This window comes from Delphinapterus leucas, chromosome X (assembly GCF_059928025.1).
Source record: "Delphinapterus leucas isolate spDelLeu-1000000601 "Yukka" chromosome X, BTC_Dleu_Yukka2, whole genome shotgun sequence".
Classification (NCBI taxonomy): Eukaryota; Metazoa; Chordata; class Mammalia; order Artiodactyla; family Monodontidae; genus Delphinapterus; species Delphinapterus leucas.
This window is the reverse complement of record NC_143150.1, coordinates 100,234,263-100,251,090: the sequence shown is the minus strand read 5'-3', so window position 1 is coordinate 100,251,090 and position 16,828 is coordinate 100,234,263. Positions and strand designations below refer to the sequence as shown.

Here is a 16,828-nt window from a genome sequence, read left to right as displayed (position 1 = left end):
AGTGCCTCAGAATTTAAAATCTAGGATTTCTTTAGGAAAATGTATTCTCTTTTATATTCCTGCCTTGGAATAAGTTCCTTGCATTCTGTTTTTTCCCTTCTTTGTGTCTTAGAAGATATGTGTTATTTCCTGGAATCCTAGGTAACCAAACTCCTCCTTTTTGAGTGACAAAACCTTGTTACTCAAAGCACTGTATGTTCTGTGTATGTGCTCCAGTCTGGCTCTAGAGAGCCTGTTCTTTGTGGTTTGGTTTCTAATGTTATGCGTTACCATTTTGTAAAAAAAAAAAAAAATCCATATGACTAACTTGCCACAGTAATCCTCTCTGACACGTTTGCTTCAGGGAGAAAGCTGGCAAAGTTAGAAACACATGCCTAGTTTAAAATTTGCTGTCACTGCAGAAAAAAAGTTAATGGAATATAGTCCTAGTTTTTTCCTCTGTGTTAGTATTACTCATGGGACCAGAATAATGATTTTGGCAAGAGTATATTTACTTTCCTGTGTAATTTTATCATACTTCAGTATCTCACTCATATTTTCCCTAGGATTTGTCAAGAAAATATTATTATATAGAGGAGTAAAAATAAAATTCTTTCTTTAGGCTCATAAGCAGTTAGTCTGAAAATACAGATGTTTTATTTTGCATTAATATGAACTATACAAAATTTAGTGTTCCTTGTATTTTAAAGTTCCTTTAACTTAAAATGCAAATGGTAGATATTAATATTTATTATTAGCATCTTTTTATATTTCATTTTCTCAACTCTGAATGTTCACCTAGTTTACAAAATTGACCTTTGCAAAGTTTTCAATAGTCCATCCCCACTCTGTTGTCCTTGTTCAGGGTTCATTACTTCTTTCCTAACACTATAAGCATATCCTTTTTACTGGTCTCCTCAGTCATTTCTTACCAGTGCTTAATGCAGATGTGCCCATCCACAGATACTGAAAGCCTCCAGCCTACAGGTACCACCCTTCACAGTGCTTCTAGAAAGCCCCACCAACGCCTAAAGTCTGACCTCTTTACTTTCTTAAAAGGTTGTATAGGGCTTCCCTGGTGGCGCAGTGGTTGAGAGTCCGCCTGCCAATGCAGGGGACGCGGGTTCGTGCCCCGGTCCGGGAAGATCCCACATGCCGCGGAGCAGCTGGGCCCGTGAGCCATGGCCGCTGAGCCTGCGCGTCCGGAGCCTGTGCTCCGCAGCTGGCTTCTGCTTTTTCTGTCTGATTCCTCATTTGCATTTCAGTTCTTAACTAATGAACTGGTGCTAGTTCTCTGCCAGAATCTCAGCCTCATTAGCCAGGGATCAGAGCATCACTGTTGTCTTTGACTACTTGGTCTCTGCCTGGTTAGTGTTGGGAATCAGGATTCTGAACACCCCGCGACTCCTTGCCACTAGAGTGGGTGGCCTCTAGTGTACTTCATCGGGGCTGATAAGAGGAAGAAGATAATCAGGGCCTTCAGAAGACCAGGAAGGGCAGTGGAGTAAATCCTGCTTAGAATGGGATTTTGTTTTTTCCTCTGGGACCCAAGCACACTCTTAGCAACCCTGTCCTTCATGGGAGTATAGTGAGTTCATTATTCAGAAGGTTGCCCACATTATTTTTTCTTCTCATCTCTCACGCAACTCCTGACCGCACAGATTATCTTCCTTAATAGTGATAATAACAGCAATGACAACCCCTCTGTGTTGTACCAGACATTTTACTTTTATTATTTTTGTTGCCTTGCAGGGGATATGACATTTACCCCCACTGTATACTGAGGACACTGCAGTTCAGAGAGGTTAAGAGCTCAAGGTCACTTTGGGGTATGTGGTAGAGCTGGAATTCCAGTCCAGCTCTCTGACACTAAAGCTTGGAGCTTTTTTCAGGAGGGCCCAGTGCATGAAGCATGCTTTTGGGCTGCCTCTTTCCATTTTCAGCTTTATACAGTAAAACTCTTGTGTTCAGGAAGAGAAAATATATATTGAACACTTACTATGCATGCATTTCAAGCATCAAGCATTATGGTCTAGCAAGCATTAGGTGCTTAATGATTGTTGAATGAATTGATGAATGAATGAATGAGAGGATACTATGTAAATTTGTTAGAAAGGGCAATCTCTTTGTGCTTAACACAGTGGCAGGCATGCGGTAGGTGCTCAAAAATATTTGAATTAATGAGATTATTCAGATATTGTTGAATTAATGAGATTATCCAGTGCACCCTTCTATTAAAACATGATGATGAATATAAGTATTTGAGTGATAGATCTAGTCTTCTGGTGAAGAAAAGATGGGTTTTAATGGATGTTTTTTCCTTTGTATCCCTCAAAGAGTAGTTGATATCCTATGATGAGCTCCACTTCCAGTAGAAGGCTTCATTTACCTACTTCATCTTACTCGACCTCTCACTTATTCACTCCTTAAAACTCCTTCCTTGACTTTGGCCCTTGCCCTTGGATAATGCCATTAATTCTCATAACCAGCTACATTCTGCACACTGACAATTCCCACAGCTATATCAGAATTTTTTAGGCAGAATTTTTCCTTGACGATCCAGGGTCATGTAAATGACTGTCTACCTTAAACTAAAATGTCATAGAACTTTCCCACCCTGCCCACTACCCCGTGTATATATCTGCTGCTTCTCCTTTGTGTCTCGTATTGTTAAAGGGGAGGAAACTCTGTATTCAGGACAGAGACCTCTGGGTAAGAAGCAGCCTCAGTATAATCACGAATGTGACCACATGGGGTTCCCTTAGCCACTGCTTTGGAGAAATCAGTGTTGACCTAGATTTAAGACCCCCTAACTTAAGGGGCTAACAGTGGTCTACATCACCCCCTCCAAACAAGTTTTGTCTTTTGGTGCTTTTCTGTGCCACTGACCTTCTATTCCTCCTTGCTGATGCAAGCAGGGATGACAGGAGAGTGAGGCCTCTTTCTCATTACATTCCTTTCTCAAGCATGATGTGTGAGAGAATGTACTTTGATTATCACATCCACAGAACTCTCTCAAGGTTTGTGTAGATTTTTCCCCCATTGTCTGTTTCTTTCCTGGCTGGATAATAGACCATAAGTTGTTTTGTGAGTTATTTTTCCTGTTACTTGCAGTCCTCGCAGCAGGCTTGCCCAGTGACACAGTGCAGTTAACTCTTACCTATTTCTCTGGGCCTATTCATGGTTTCCCTTTCTTGTGCTAGAGTCACTGGACTTCAGCTGATAGTGTTATGTTTTTTCCTGTTACATTACTACAATGGCATGTGGTTTTGCTTCTCTTTTTTCCTTCATCACATTTGTGTGGGACCCATTTGTCTAAAACTGTATATGAAATGTCTTCAAACAGCCTTAATCAAGTCAGTCGCTGTCTGTGTATAATGTTGGCAAAGAAATCTTAAGCATTTCCTTCCTACATTTAGTCATATTAAAGAGAAATTTATAAGGAGCATTTTATTCTTTTTATTACAAAATGTTTACTATAAGATGACCAAAAGTTAATGCAAATCTAGCCTCCACTTTGGCATAGGTAAATCTTAGTTGCTATGTGACCATTTGCTGTCTGTCTGTCCATATCTGTATTTGAAGAAACGTAATTCAAACTCATTTTGTTGAAGTGAGAGAGTGGTAGTGTATATATGGACATATATACACTACCAAATGTAAGATAGATAGCTAGTGGGAAGCAGCCACATAGCACAGGGAGATCAGCTCGGTGCTTTGTGACCACCTAGAGGGGTGGGATAGGGAGGGTGGGAGGGAGGGAGACGCAAGAGGGAGGAGATATGGGGATATATGTATATGTATAATTGATTCACTTTGTTATAAAGCAGAAACTAACACACCATTGTAAAGCAATTATGCTCCAATAAAAATGTTAAAAAAAGGTAAATGTAGTGTTAGATTGGTGAAAGGTGAAAGTTGTTTGATGTTATTATCATTTTTATAGTATATGTTATTTCACTGTAAGATGAAAATTTGTCAGTAAGCGGTTGGGACACAAACATAATTAAATACCTTTGTTCTCTACATTTCTTAAAAAAATGAGAATATTAAATAATTTGTTAGTTGTTTCATGCAGTGTGTGATCACTGATCACAATCAGTATTTTTAAGCTACCTGTAATGATTAAGTTCACTGTTTATTTTAAGGGTATATAACCGTAGTGTTCATTTTCTAAACTTAGTAGAGAGAGAGCTCTCTTAGCAAAACTGTGCATCAGTGTTTGTTTTGATTTTGGTTCACCGCTTAGCATCTTGTCTGGTCTTTAATCAACATAAAGCTTGTCTAATTCATTGGCTCAAAAAAAAAAAAAAACCAAACTCATTTTGTTGTAGGTTCCCCAGCTAGCCAGGGCTAAGGCAGACTGTCTCAGAGAGCTCTGAGATGGGTTTGTTTATAGCCTAAGGTTCTCACACTGTCTGGGGTAGATATTGCTGATTATAGTGCGCTGGTTGTTTTAGAACCACAGCCTTTGATCTGACCTTATTCTTTTTGACCAGAAGTAGCAGCATTAATTCCACACCACAGAGTATTACAAGACCCTGAGAGTATCCTTCTGTAGGACCAAGAGTGAGTGGTTAAGGAAGTCATATAGCTGGTACACAGCTTCCTTCATTGTGCACTACACATATCTCCCACAAATAGGCCCCCTGCTTCAAGGGTGTTTGTGTTTGGAGTGGTTAATTCCATTAGCCTGTATGGGTAGGTGACAGAAGATATTCTGTTAAAAACTTCACACTTACTGTCCTCCTCCATGACTTTCTTTCAGTTAATTCAGGGCCCAGCTGAAATGCTCAGTATCACTTCTTAGTGAGTGCTTCAGAATTCTTGGCATTGAATATCACTGTAGTAAAAGCACATAAAATCAACATATTGTGGAAAAGCTTCTCTGTGCAGCACCCTGCCCACCTTGCACGTCTTCATTCAGGCCACGTGGGCAATGCTTCACCACAGTCTGACTCAAGTCTTGGCGAAATGCCCTGTGGTTCCTCCCGGAGCAAGGGGAGATAAGCGGCTTGGTGAGGAGCTGTCACTAGGTGGTTTCTCCTAACGTACCTTGTGGGAAACTGTCATAAGTCCATTTCTCATCCATCTCCTCGTTCAGCTGAGTGCAGGGGTCTCCACCTTGTACCTTGTACCCTTGAGGTGTCTCTGTAAGTCTGTAAAACTGCTTGGATTTAGTTTAGAGGTGGCTCCTTGACAGCAGCATGACACATCGCTTGAACACATCTGGCCCTTCCTGTTTGATGTCAGCATGTGGGATTAAGGGCTTGGTACACTGACACCGTGCTGTTTTTGCTTTTGCTGTGTGTTTGAGTAATAAATTGTCTGAATCCATTTGAGCACATTGTCTCCTTACCAGACTAACCTGTGGAAGTGTGGCAAGCCAACCTAATAGCTGTACTAGTAATACTTGTGGCCCTGTGAGCCATTGAGTTGCTGCTTTGGGAATGTTTGACTGTGTGACACAGTGGGGCAGTGGGGCTCTCACTGGCCAAACACTCGGCTCCTATATGTACCATGGGTTACCCTTTGAGCCTTTGAACTCGTCTCTGGGCAGAGTGAGGCCCCTATTGGAATTACCCTTTTCTCACATTGCCAGGCCAACAAAAATACTAAAATCTGCTCATCAGAAAGTCTTTTTATACAACTGGAAGGACCACACAAATTCTAAAGCTGACCCCTAACACCTGCCTCCCGCCTCCCTCCCTCCCCCCGCCCCCAGCCTCTACATCTCTCTAAGTGTGGTAGGAAGCAGAGAATAATCACAGTGTTTGGGCCTACTCAGAATGGTGTACTTTATTTTTTAATTTTTTAATTTTTTTGGCTGCGTCGGGTCTTAGTTGCGGCATGTGGGATCTTCGTTGCAGCACGCAGGATCTTTTCATTGCAGCGAGCAGGCTCTTCATTGCGGCATGCAGGCTTCTCTCTAGTTGTGGCATGCAGGTTCTCTCTCTCTAGTTGTGGCATGCGGGTTCCAGGGCGCGTGGGCTCTGTAGTTTGAGGCACGCGGGCTCTAGTTGAGGTGCGCGAGCTCAGTAGTTGTGGCGGGTGGCCTTAGTTGCCCCGTGGCATGTGAGACCTTAGTTCCCCGATGAGGGATTGAACCCGCGTCCCCTGCATTGGAAGGTGGATTCTCTACCACTGGACTACCAGGGTTAGGGTTAGGGTGTACTTTAAATGGTACATTCCTACTCAGGAGGTGGTTCCCTCTTGCTCATAGATTTTGTGATATTTTGGTTTCCAAAGAAACCAAATGTTTCACCCTACAAGCACCTACAAACATTTCTATTCTGGCATTAGCTCTGGGAAAAATGGAAGACAACACGGAGGGTAATTTCTACTTATATATTTTTGAAAATTTTTCTATATAGTACTTATTGATTTTGCATTATTATCTTTTTTAATATAGACATTTAAGGCTATAACTTTCCTTCTAAGCACAACTTTAACTGCATTCCACAGATTTTATGTTGTATTTTCATTACCATTTAGTTCAAAATATTGTCTAATTTCTCTTGTAATTGATTTTTTGTGTGTTTCCCTTTGTTGAAAGCTTTTCATCCAAATGCAGTCACATACATTGCACTACATACTACTATAATTTTTATTCTAGTACAGTAATACTCCTTCAACTTATCAGATCCCTTTCATAAGAGAAGTTAGCATATATGTAATTTATGTTTTGATCCAGTGATTATTTAGAGTTTTATTGTTTACTTTCCAAATATGTAGTGTTTTCCTGGTTTACATATTGGTATTTGTGAGGACAATGTTAACACAGGGGGTCTGGTTGCTGACTCCTTCATGTCTCTAAGGGAACCTGGAACCATGATTGACTCTTGGTTAACCCCTGGGAATGTGGCCCTCCGCATGTTGTTATGTTAATGGTTGATTTAGTTTTGAACACCAGGAGCAATAGACCGTGCTGTACCTGTTTGTCAGAACTGCTTTGTACAAACATCCAGATTCATGAAGTGTACCTAGTTTCATTGTTGGGGTCCTGAGTTTCAATTACCATGGCGGTCAAGTAGCAGGATATGCCTGTATGACCAGCCTTTCTTACAAGCCATGAAAGCTGAGACTCAGTTGCTCTTTCTGCTCTTCCCTCGTCAGAGGTATTTTGCATATATCCCTATAGTTTGCTTCTAGAGAGAGTATGTATAAAAAGGTCTGTGACCTCTCTGGATTCTACCCAATGCATATCTTTTGCCTCCTGCTTTTACTCTGTACCCTAGACTGTGGTAAATCTTAGCCATGAGTATAACCTACTGTTGACTCTTCCGTGGTGAATCACAAACTTGAGGGTGGTCCTGTGTGCCCTAAAATGGTATTCTAATTTGATTCTTTTGTGGTCAGAGAACATACTCCATATGATTTCAGGTTTGGTTTTTTTAAGAAAAAAATTATTGAGGCTTGTTTTATAACCTAGAATATGATCTCTCCTGGTAACTATCCCATGTAAATCTGAAAAGAATGTGTATTCTGCCATTTTGGGGTATATCATTCTATAAATATATATTAGGTCAAAGTGGCTAATAATGTTGTGCATGTCTTCTATGGCTTTGCTGATTGTTCTTTTTTTTTCTAGTTCAATCCATTGATGAGACAGGAGTGTTAAAGTCATCAGCTATGATTGGAGAATTGTCTGTTTCTCCCTTTAATTCTGTCAATTCTTGTTTCATATATTTTGAAACTCTGTTATGGGATGCATACACATTTGGGTTGGTCCCTTCCTGTTGAATTGACTCTTTTATCATTATTGACTCTATTATCATTCTCCTTTATTTCTGGTAATACATTTGGTTTTGAAATTTGTCTTGTGATGTTAATGGCCATTCCAGCCTTTTGCTTATTACTCTTTGCAAGGTATGTTTTTCATCTGCTCATTTTTAACCTGTCTGTGTATTTATATTTAAAATGAGTGTCTTGTAAACAGTGTAGACTTGTGTAGTTTGTTTTATTTTTGCCTTCTGACAATTTCTGCTTCTTAATTGGAGTGTTTAGTTCAGTGATCTTTAATGTAATTATTGACATGATTGGGCTTAGGCCTAATATTTTTTATTTTCTACACATCTCTGTTTTTCCTTCCTCTCTTCATCCTGCGTTGTTTGTAGAGGATTTGAATATGTTTTCAGAATTCTCTTTTATTTTGTCTTTTGATATTTTAGCTATTCTTTTTCGTACTATTTTTATAGTGGCTGCCCTAGGGATTATAATATACAAAAATAACTTTTCACAGTCCACTTAATTAGTTAATAATGTACTACTTAGTACATTAGTTAATACTGTACTACTTCAAGTAAAACATCGAAAACTCACAAACTTATAGGTCCATACCTCTGTCCTTTTTGTTATAGTTGTTACATGTAAACACACACACACACACACACACACACTCCACAAGACACTTACCATTTTAGTTTTAGACAGTTATTTAATTTATAAAGAAATTCAGAGGAAAAAAGCAAAATATAGTCCTCTGTATCTATTCCTCCATTTATCACTTCTGATGCTCTTTATTCATTTTTGAGTGTCCCAATTCCATCTAGTATCATTTGCCTTACATCTAAATAACTTCTAGCATTTCTTACAGTGCAAGTCTGCTGCCAGCAAATGCACTTCTTATAGTGATCTGCCAGTGACAAATGCTTTTAGTTTTCTTTTATCTGAAAGTATCTTTATTTTGTTTTCACTCTTCAGGGATATGTTTGCTGGATACAGAATTCTGGGTTAACATTTCTTCCCCCCCCCCAAGACTTTAAAGATGTTCCAGTCTTTCTGTTTTCCATGGTTTCTGATGAAGTTAAGCATTAATCAGATCATTGTTCTCTTGTTGGTGATATGTCATTTTTCTCTGGCTGCTTTCAATGTTTGCTCTTTATCTTTGCCTTACAATGGTTTATTATGTACCGTGGCTGGGCTTCTCTGTGTTTATCCTGCTTTGATTCATGTATTTTGTATCTGCGAATTTCTTTCATCAATTTTGGGAAATTTTTATCCATTATTTCTACAAATATTTTTTCTCTCTCCTCTTCATCTGGTATTCTATTTACATTTATTTATGACTGTATAATATCATTTAACAGTTCTCTTAGCTTCTGTTCATTTTGTTTAATTTTTTCTCTCTATTCTTCACCTTCTGTAATTTCTATTGATTTGTCTTTAAGTTCACTTACTCATTCCTCTGTCATATCCATTTGGATGTTAGTCAATCTAGTGATTTTTTTCAGAAATTATATTTTTTTGTTCTAAAATTTCTTTTTTATTCTTTCTGTTTCTCTGCTGAGACTTCCAATTTCTCTGCTGAAGTTTTCATCAATTGATCATTCCAACATCTCTGCCATAATTGAGTCTAGTTCTCATGCTTTCTTTGTCTCATCTAACTAGATTGTTTTGTTTTATTATGCTTTGAAATTTTTTGTTGAAAACTGGACATCATGTACTGAGTAATAGGAACTGAGGTAAATAGGCCTTTAGTGTGAAGTTTGATGTTTATCTGGCTAGAAGTTAGACTGTGTGTAGTATGTACTGTAGCTGTAGGTGACAGAGGATAAACCTTCCGCTGGTGTCTTTGATTTTCACTCCCCTATTGTCTTTAGGTTCTCCTAGGGACTTGTTCTTAAATAAGGTCTGGGATGAGCTATTCGTTCAGTTTTATTCCCCTGTCATTATACAAGAGTTCTACTGATGTAGTGGGAAGGTGTGGGGAGAGAGGAAGTGTTTTATAATCCTAAGACTGGGTCTCAGTCTTTTAGTGAGCCCGTACCCCTGGGCTGTGACCTTCACGACTGCTTCTCAGCATTTGTTTTTCACCCTTAGGTGAAATAGGAGGGCTAGATAGGGGCTGGAATTGGGTGATTTCCTTCCCCCATGTGGAAGGCTAAAGGGGGTTAGAACCAACTAGGTATTTGGGTATTTTGAGCCAATTTGAGTATTTCACTTCCCCAAGGTTGATTAGGCTCTGTTAAATAGTTTCTCTTGAGGGCAGACCTTGTTAAGAGGTAGAGAATGTTCTGGGCATATTACAAAGTGGCTACTTTCCCCCTCCCACTTCTGGAAGCCTGAGGGAATTTTTCTCTGATCTTCACTGTGAGAACTTGGCAGGGCTCCTGGTGGTAAAACTCACAAAAGTATGAGGGTCCCCCTAAGATCAAGCCCCCCTGAAGTTTTTAACTCTCAAACTTGTCCACACTGAGCTTCTAGCAATCAACTACAGTTTAGGTTTTCTACTCTGGTACTGGTTGTGGAGTTTTCTGTTCCTGGGCCTCTGCTTTGGTAAGTTGGATTTTCTGTATGCACCTGTCTGTCTCTATAGTTTTGGGGGCAGTGTTTTGCCCTGTGACCTCAGTGCCCTGCTGGGTCTAGAAAGAGTTGTTGACTTTCAGTTTGTTCACCTTTTTTCTTGTTGTGAGAATGGGAGTGATAAATTCCAAAGTCCTTCTATACCAAGGTCAGAAGTCAGGTTTTTATGAATTGAAAACATGTCTTCTTGTATTTCATTGAGGATAGCCACTTTAACATCCTTGTCTGTTAGTTCTGGTTCATCTTGGAGTTGGACTAGAATGATTTTCTTTTCTCCTGATAATGTGTTATATTTTGTGTGTGTGTGTGTGTGTGCGTGTGCGATATTTTCTTGATTCTTTGTATGCTGGCTACTTTGGGATTATATCTTGGATGTTATGAATGTTAAATTGAGGAGATTCTGGACTATGTTATTTTTATCCAATAAGTACTGTTTCTTTATCTTAGCAGCCAGTTTTCTTGGCTGAGCTTGAACAGCTAACTCCTGTGTAGTAGCTCTTGTCTTTGTTCAGATCTGCTGTTTTTGGATGGGCTGTTAATAGTCTAGCCTGTGCAAGTGTTGTTCAGGGTTTAGTCAGAGATGTGGGTAATCAGGGATTAGGGATCTACTCTTTGGGTCTTTCTCTTCAATGCTCATGATTTCCTGGATTCTTTTTATCTGGTTTTTCAGGTCTGAATGACTGGGTTTTTCACACATGCTTATACTTCTGCTGTGAGCACTTGGGCTTCACCTAAATCCAGACTAAAAGGCACATCATCTCCTCTCCTTCAACTGAGTGCACAATCTGCCAGTGTCTGTCTGCTTCTCTTCACTCATCAGCACCTTCTGGGTGGCAGTTATAGTCTTAGTTCAAAATTTGTTCTTTTGCTTTGCATTTATTCCATAACCACCATAGTTAGGATTCAATTACAGATGTAATTGAATACAGAGCTTGGGGGTTCCCTCTCTGGCTGTCTTCCTTCTGGGATTCTCTCACTTCTTCAGCATTTTCCCAACTCACCTTTTCTGATTCCCTACGCCAGGATTATGTCGGGTTTTTTCTATGTGTGCCGTGTGTCCTCCACTAGCTGCTGTTCATCACAAATGCTGCACTTAGCCCCAGGCTAAAAGCCATGGTGACTAAAACTTATTGATATAGTTCCCTGTCTCTATTCCTCCCAGCAGTTGTGAGTTCCCTGTGAGAGTCTGTATGCTTTTGCTCACTGTCCAGTGCCTTAAGTTCATTTCTCTTTCTATGGTACCTAGGTTTTGTGGTTGTTTTTTGTGTGTATATGTGCGGGGGACGGAGAGAGTCCTATAGGTTCTGAGGACTATAGGTTCTGAGTTTATCATATCCAGAAATGGAAAGTTTTGAGGAATATTTCCATGAGGGCAAAAAACCAATTTACTTTACTGAATAACCTCTTAGAGTCCAAGACCATGTGCTCCTTTAGTGAATGTTGGTAAGACAGAATCCTGTGATGTCCTAGCCTCTTGTTTTCCATACAAAAGGGAGTAGGGGGCAGAGACATTTTAGAGATAAGCAGAATCCTTTAAGGGCTATGAGCAACCTATATGATCCCACCTCACTAAGTTGTATTGAAAATAGCATAACTTTTCACCAAGCCTGGAGATTTTTAAAAAACCTATTTAGAGCTGTTTTAAGTCAAATGCTAGATTCTACTCTGCTTAGTACAATGCTTGTAGTAGGTAGTCAGTAAATGTTATTTCACCATAATAAATTACTCACCATTAATAAATTAACTAAGAGTGAGCATTTTGATTATCTCAGAAATAAGAAAATTAAAGAAATATATTTGTATATTTTTTCTTCTTGTACTCATGTAGATATGCAGCTGATATATTTCAAGCCATTTTAAATAAGATTACTTTGTCCGTGATATACTTTGTTATATAGTGCTATATAAATGCGTTTGGGAGGAAGTCCCTGTAATGGTTATTTCTTCTAACTCATTTGCTGAAGGACTGTAAGGAATAGTGAGCTAGATAATTAAATAAAGTTCGTTTTGTAGTTTCTACCTTATATGACAACCAGAGTAAATGAGATTATTAACTTGAACACCTTAAGAATGCATACAGTAATTAGGAGGCTTATAGAAATCATCAAGGAATTTACAATGATAGAAGAGCAAAGAATTAAGGTTTCTCTAATGATGGGGTTAAAGTGTTCTGCATATATGTCTGCACACATACAAAGTGTAAAATTCATCAAAATACAACTCACAATACTTTTGGCTCATTACCCTCTTGTAAATTCACATGTAAGAGATTATGTGGGGTCTTGATAGCATTATGGTAAATCACAGGCTGTACTGTAGGTGCTACTCACTATTGAATGGGAATGAGATCAAAGCAGCCATGTTGGCCTGTCACTAAAATGAGAGATTTGGCATTGACTTGTCAGTGTGGTTACTGTAAAAGAGATGCAGTATGGAGCTATTTCCTAAGATTAATCAAAGTGTTCAGCATCATAACTCAGAAACTCATTCAGTTCTCTGCCCTAAGTCTCCATTTACTTAGTGCTGTAGGCAGATTGGTGGACCCTGAGAAGGCTTAGGACTTTGAAGGGGCTGTGGTAGCTATCTTGCTGTTGGCTCTAGTGACCTGTAGCTATGGATCCCCCTGTATGCACCCCTTTTCTGGGGTTGAAATCCAGTGCCCCAAAGCTGCTTTGAGGCCTGAATTGCATGAGTGAGCACTCAAAATGTGAAAACAATTATAGACCAGAATAACAAGGTAAGGCCAAAGAATGTTTTTATGGATATTCATGCATGTTGCCAGCAGGATTCAGTTTTTTTCCAGATGATTCTGAAAGATTCGCTTATAATTTAATGAATTTATATTTGATTCTTCTGAGCATCCAGTTACCTTCCTATTGGTTCTGTACCAGACCACATCATTTTATGTCCCTTTGTCCTACCCATCTCTGAGGTAGATGAATGCTTCAGTTCAACAGGTGGTAAGGGGCTGTATTTTCACGGGACTTTCCTTGTGTTTCACAGTGTCTGTGTGATAAGAAGGACAGGAAGAAAACCTGTTTTAGAATAAACTGCATGAGGTGTTAGAATCCTATAATGCTTATTATGAAGTTTGGTGAAACGCTTTTCCAAAGAGAATTTTCTCCTCAAATTAGTAGCTATCAATAAATTGGTATGTGGGAGGAACCTTCCTTAAGATTGGTGTTCCTTGGTAGCTAAAGCAAGACGTTGCAGACATTTCAGAAGCAGTTTCCAAGGAAGTGAATAGATGGTGAGGTAATTTTCTTTAGTACTTGTATCCTGATTGTCTCCAGAGGCTTTGAAGCTGTGAGTTACAAAATAGACTGATTTGATCTCCTGGGGATATTTGCCAGCTTCCTAATTGCACCGAGATTTTTAATGAAAACAAGTCACAACACGATGTCTTTCCCTTTGTTCTAGGAGGGAGGCGATTCCTCGGTGATAAGGAACAAAGTGTAGGTTTTAGTTTGGAAGACTTGGAAAACCAGACTTCTTATAGGCCAAACACAGCGGTATATCTGTGATAGTTATGCAGCCACCAAGTTGTGACTACTTGTTTTGTTGAGATAGCCTTGACAAAAGTCAATTAGACTAAGCAACATGAAGGCAGGTTTTATGTTGTTTTGGTAATCAGACTCCTGGCACGACGCTTGGCTGTGGTAGATCCTGTTACATTTTTATTAGAAGAATGGGAAGTCTGTTGTGTCGCAATGTCCTAGGTTGCTTGACGTGTAGACTTTCCCTCCTGCCCCTGGCAAACAAGTCATTTTTCAGGACTCTCAAGTGTTGCCTGGTCTGTGAAGACTTCATATCTTTTCTGGTTACCACTAACCTGACCATTCTTCCCTTAATGTATACTTTACTTCTTTTATAGCATCTATGACATTTTAATTTCATTTTTGATGTGTATCTGCCTGTTTATACCACAGTGGGGAGCTCAATTACAGTTTGTTTGTTTACCCTTGGTATATTAGTAGGAATGAGTTTGGCTGCAATTAGCAGAAATGCAATTAATAGAGGCTTATATAAGAGTGTAGTTATCTCACAAAATTAGTTTGGAGGTAGGCAGTTCAGGGTGGATGTCTTCAAGGACACATACCTTTCAGTTTTTCCAACCCATTAAGTTTAGCATGTGGTTCTCATTCGCATTATTGTACAATGGCTATACTCCACACCTCACATCCGTATTCCATGCAGGAAGAAAGAGGGCAAATGGCAGAAGGGTTTGCAGAGGTATGTCCTCTTGAAAACAAGACTCTCCCCTTACATCACATTGGCTAGAACTGGGTCACATGTACACCCTTAGTTACAAGGGAGTCTGAGAGCTTTTCCAGCCCTCCTCCTACAGAAAGGCTGGGGGGCAAAGGCATTGTGGATGGCATTTGTGTAGGTAGTCTACAATTTCCTGTTGATGATTGGGGTCTCCCTCAAAAATGTCCTGGCACATGTCCAACAATGTCACATATTGAGCATATTTTAGTAGTACGCTTACCATCTTAAATCTCAAGAACAAAATCTGTTTCTTTGCTATTTCTTCAGATTCTTTGCATCTATTTTAAAAGTGTGGTCTGGCTCTTGGTTTCAAATTAAACTTACTTTGGCCATTTTCAAGATGAAGGTTATGGTCAGAGATGGAAATAAGCAGTAGTACAAGAGACTGTGGTTCTAGGAACTTGGCCCCAGCAGTATGGAAACCATTTCCCTGTAAGTGATGGACTCCATAAATAGTCTCTCTGCTTCCTAGGGTTCTGTGATTTCTAGATGTCCTTCAATTCCTTTTTCCTTTTATGAATTGCATTTGACAGAGGGAGGGGATGCAGCACTCGATGGGTCCCCTTATTTGTAGTGTCAGTATATTTAATTTCTGTATGAACACATAGTTTCTGGGTGTCCTCTTTAAACTGGTTGGAATGAAGCTGAGGGCATCTGGGAACCCTTAGGACCCTCTACTCCTTGCTGCTGCTGCCCCCACTCCTATTCTCTACTGCCTTCTTAGGGCACTCCTTCCTGTGATTCGTGACTTTATTTGCATTCCTTATTGTGTTCTCTAGATAGTTGTGAATTGTAATGTCTCTTTCTTTATCCAAGTATATGTTTTTTTTCAGCCATAAATTCCCTTGTCCTTACTTACGGCAGCGACAGGGAAACACTACAGTCATATCTATTAGACAAATCCCTTTCCTCAGAGACCAAGCTTTCCTCCACAGTCCTTCCCTTTAGTTGTTCTAGGAAAGGCAGGAGGTTTTCTGAAGCAGTTTTTAAGTTGCTTCTAGGAAATTTATATCCATTTTGGTAGTGGACAATTTTTTTTCCTTCGAAGGCCACATACATAAGGAGGAAGAGATCAAATAAGGGCCACACATGTAAAGATCCTACTTAGAAGGTAGTTCTTTTGGGTAGAAGTTTTATTTTTGAGAGAAAATGTTCTTCATCCATGCTTTTGCAATTAAAAACAGAGCATAAATGCCCCAAAAGAGCAGAGAGCACAAAATTTTAACCAAAAGCTATAGGTTTATAAAAGAAGAAATACAGCTAGCTCATATATACATTATATATAATCTGTTCAACCTGATTGTGATCAAGGAATTGTAAACTAAAGCAATGAGATACCATTTTTCATCTATTGAATTCACAAATTTGAAAAACAAAATGCTCATACTCATTGTTGACAAGTGTGAGAAATAGTCTTTAAAAGTTTTTTTTTTTTAAATTATAAAAGGTTAGGCACACTGAAAAGTAGAGAAGCCAGTATGATGAAAACTTCTATGTCTACTATTTTATTTATTTCGAATCTTTTTTTAAAGGCCTAATCCTCCCTAATCTGGTTCCCTTTCTTCCTCCCTCCTTCCTTCACTGTCAACCTCCCTAAAGCCAACCTGAGACAGCCACTTTCTGTAAACAAGCATTCTCGTATACTGGTGGTAATAATGAAATTGCTTCAAACTTTCTGGAGGGCAAGTTAGCAATATGTATCAATCAACCTAGGAATCTCAGAAAACAATAAGATGTGCATAAAAATATAGGTGGGTACATATCAACATTATTTATAATAAAGAAACAGAACCATCCTAAATGAACACCAGTAAAGCACTGGTTACATAAATGATAAATATTCATACAGTGGATTATGAAGTAGTGATGAAAATTTATGTGTGTTCCAAGTTGTCTGCCCTATGTATATATCATTGAGTAGAAAATATTTCCCATACATGTCATGCAAGAATTGGTAGTCAGTGCAATGGTAAAACATAAAATTTGGTTTTGTGTTATGAACAGTTAAAGTAGAAAAAGAAAGGTAAAGGGGAAAATGGAAAATTAAAAGATTGGTTGAGTTTATAATGAAAGAAAGTGAAGTCGGCAGCTGGTTTGTTTAGGCTGTTCAGGGGTCTTGGTGTCTTAGCCATCAGTTATTGAGTGTTTTTTCTCTGTGTCACCTGGGTGCAGAAAGGCCAAGTGATGGCTTCATCCGTCAAGCAGCTTGTGATCTGGGGGAGATAATACACAGAAAATTGGTGAACAAACAAGAGAGAGTAATATTTGACAA

At 39.1% G+C, this 16,828-nt stretch overlaps 1 protein-coding gene across 10 annotated transcripts in view; it reads left to right on the top strand.

The window, feature by feature from the left end:
• PRRG1 (proline rich and Gla domain 1) overlaps positions 1–16,828 on the top strand; it is a 229,482-nt gene that overhangs the window by 111,392 nt on the left and 101,262 nt on the right. The window contains exon 1 of one of the 10 annotated variants that reach the window (XM_089905005.1): positions 3,744–16,828. The exons of 8 other annotated variants lie outside the window; for them this stretch is intronic. The gene's annotated coding sequence lies outside the window, so the exon portion shown is untranslated. Of the gene's footprint in view, positions 1–3,743 lie in introns of those variants that run through there. One more of the 10 variants, XM_089904999.1, reaches the window with a different exon arrangement.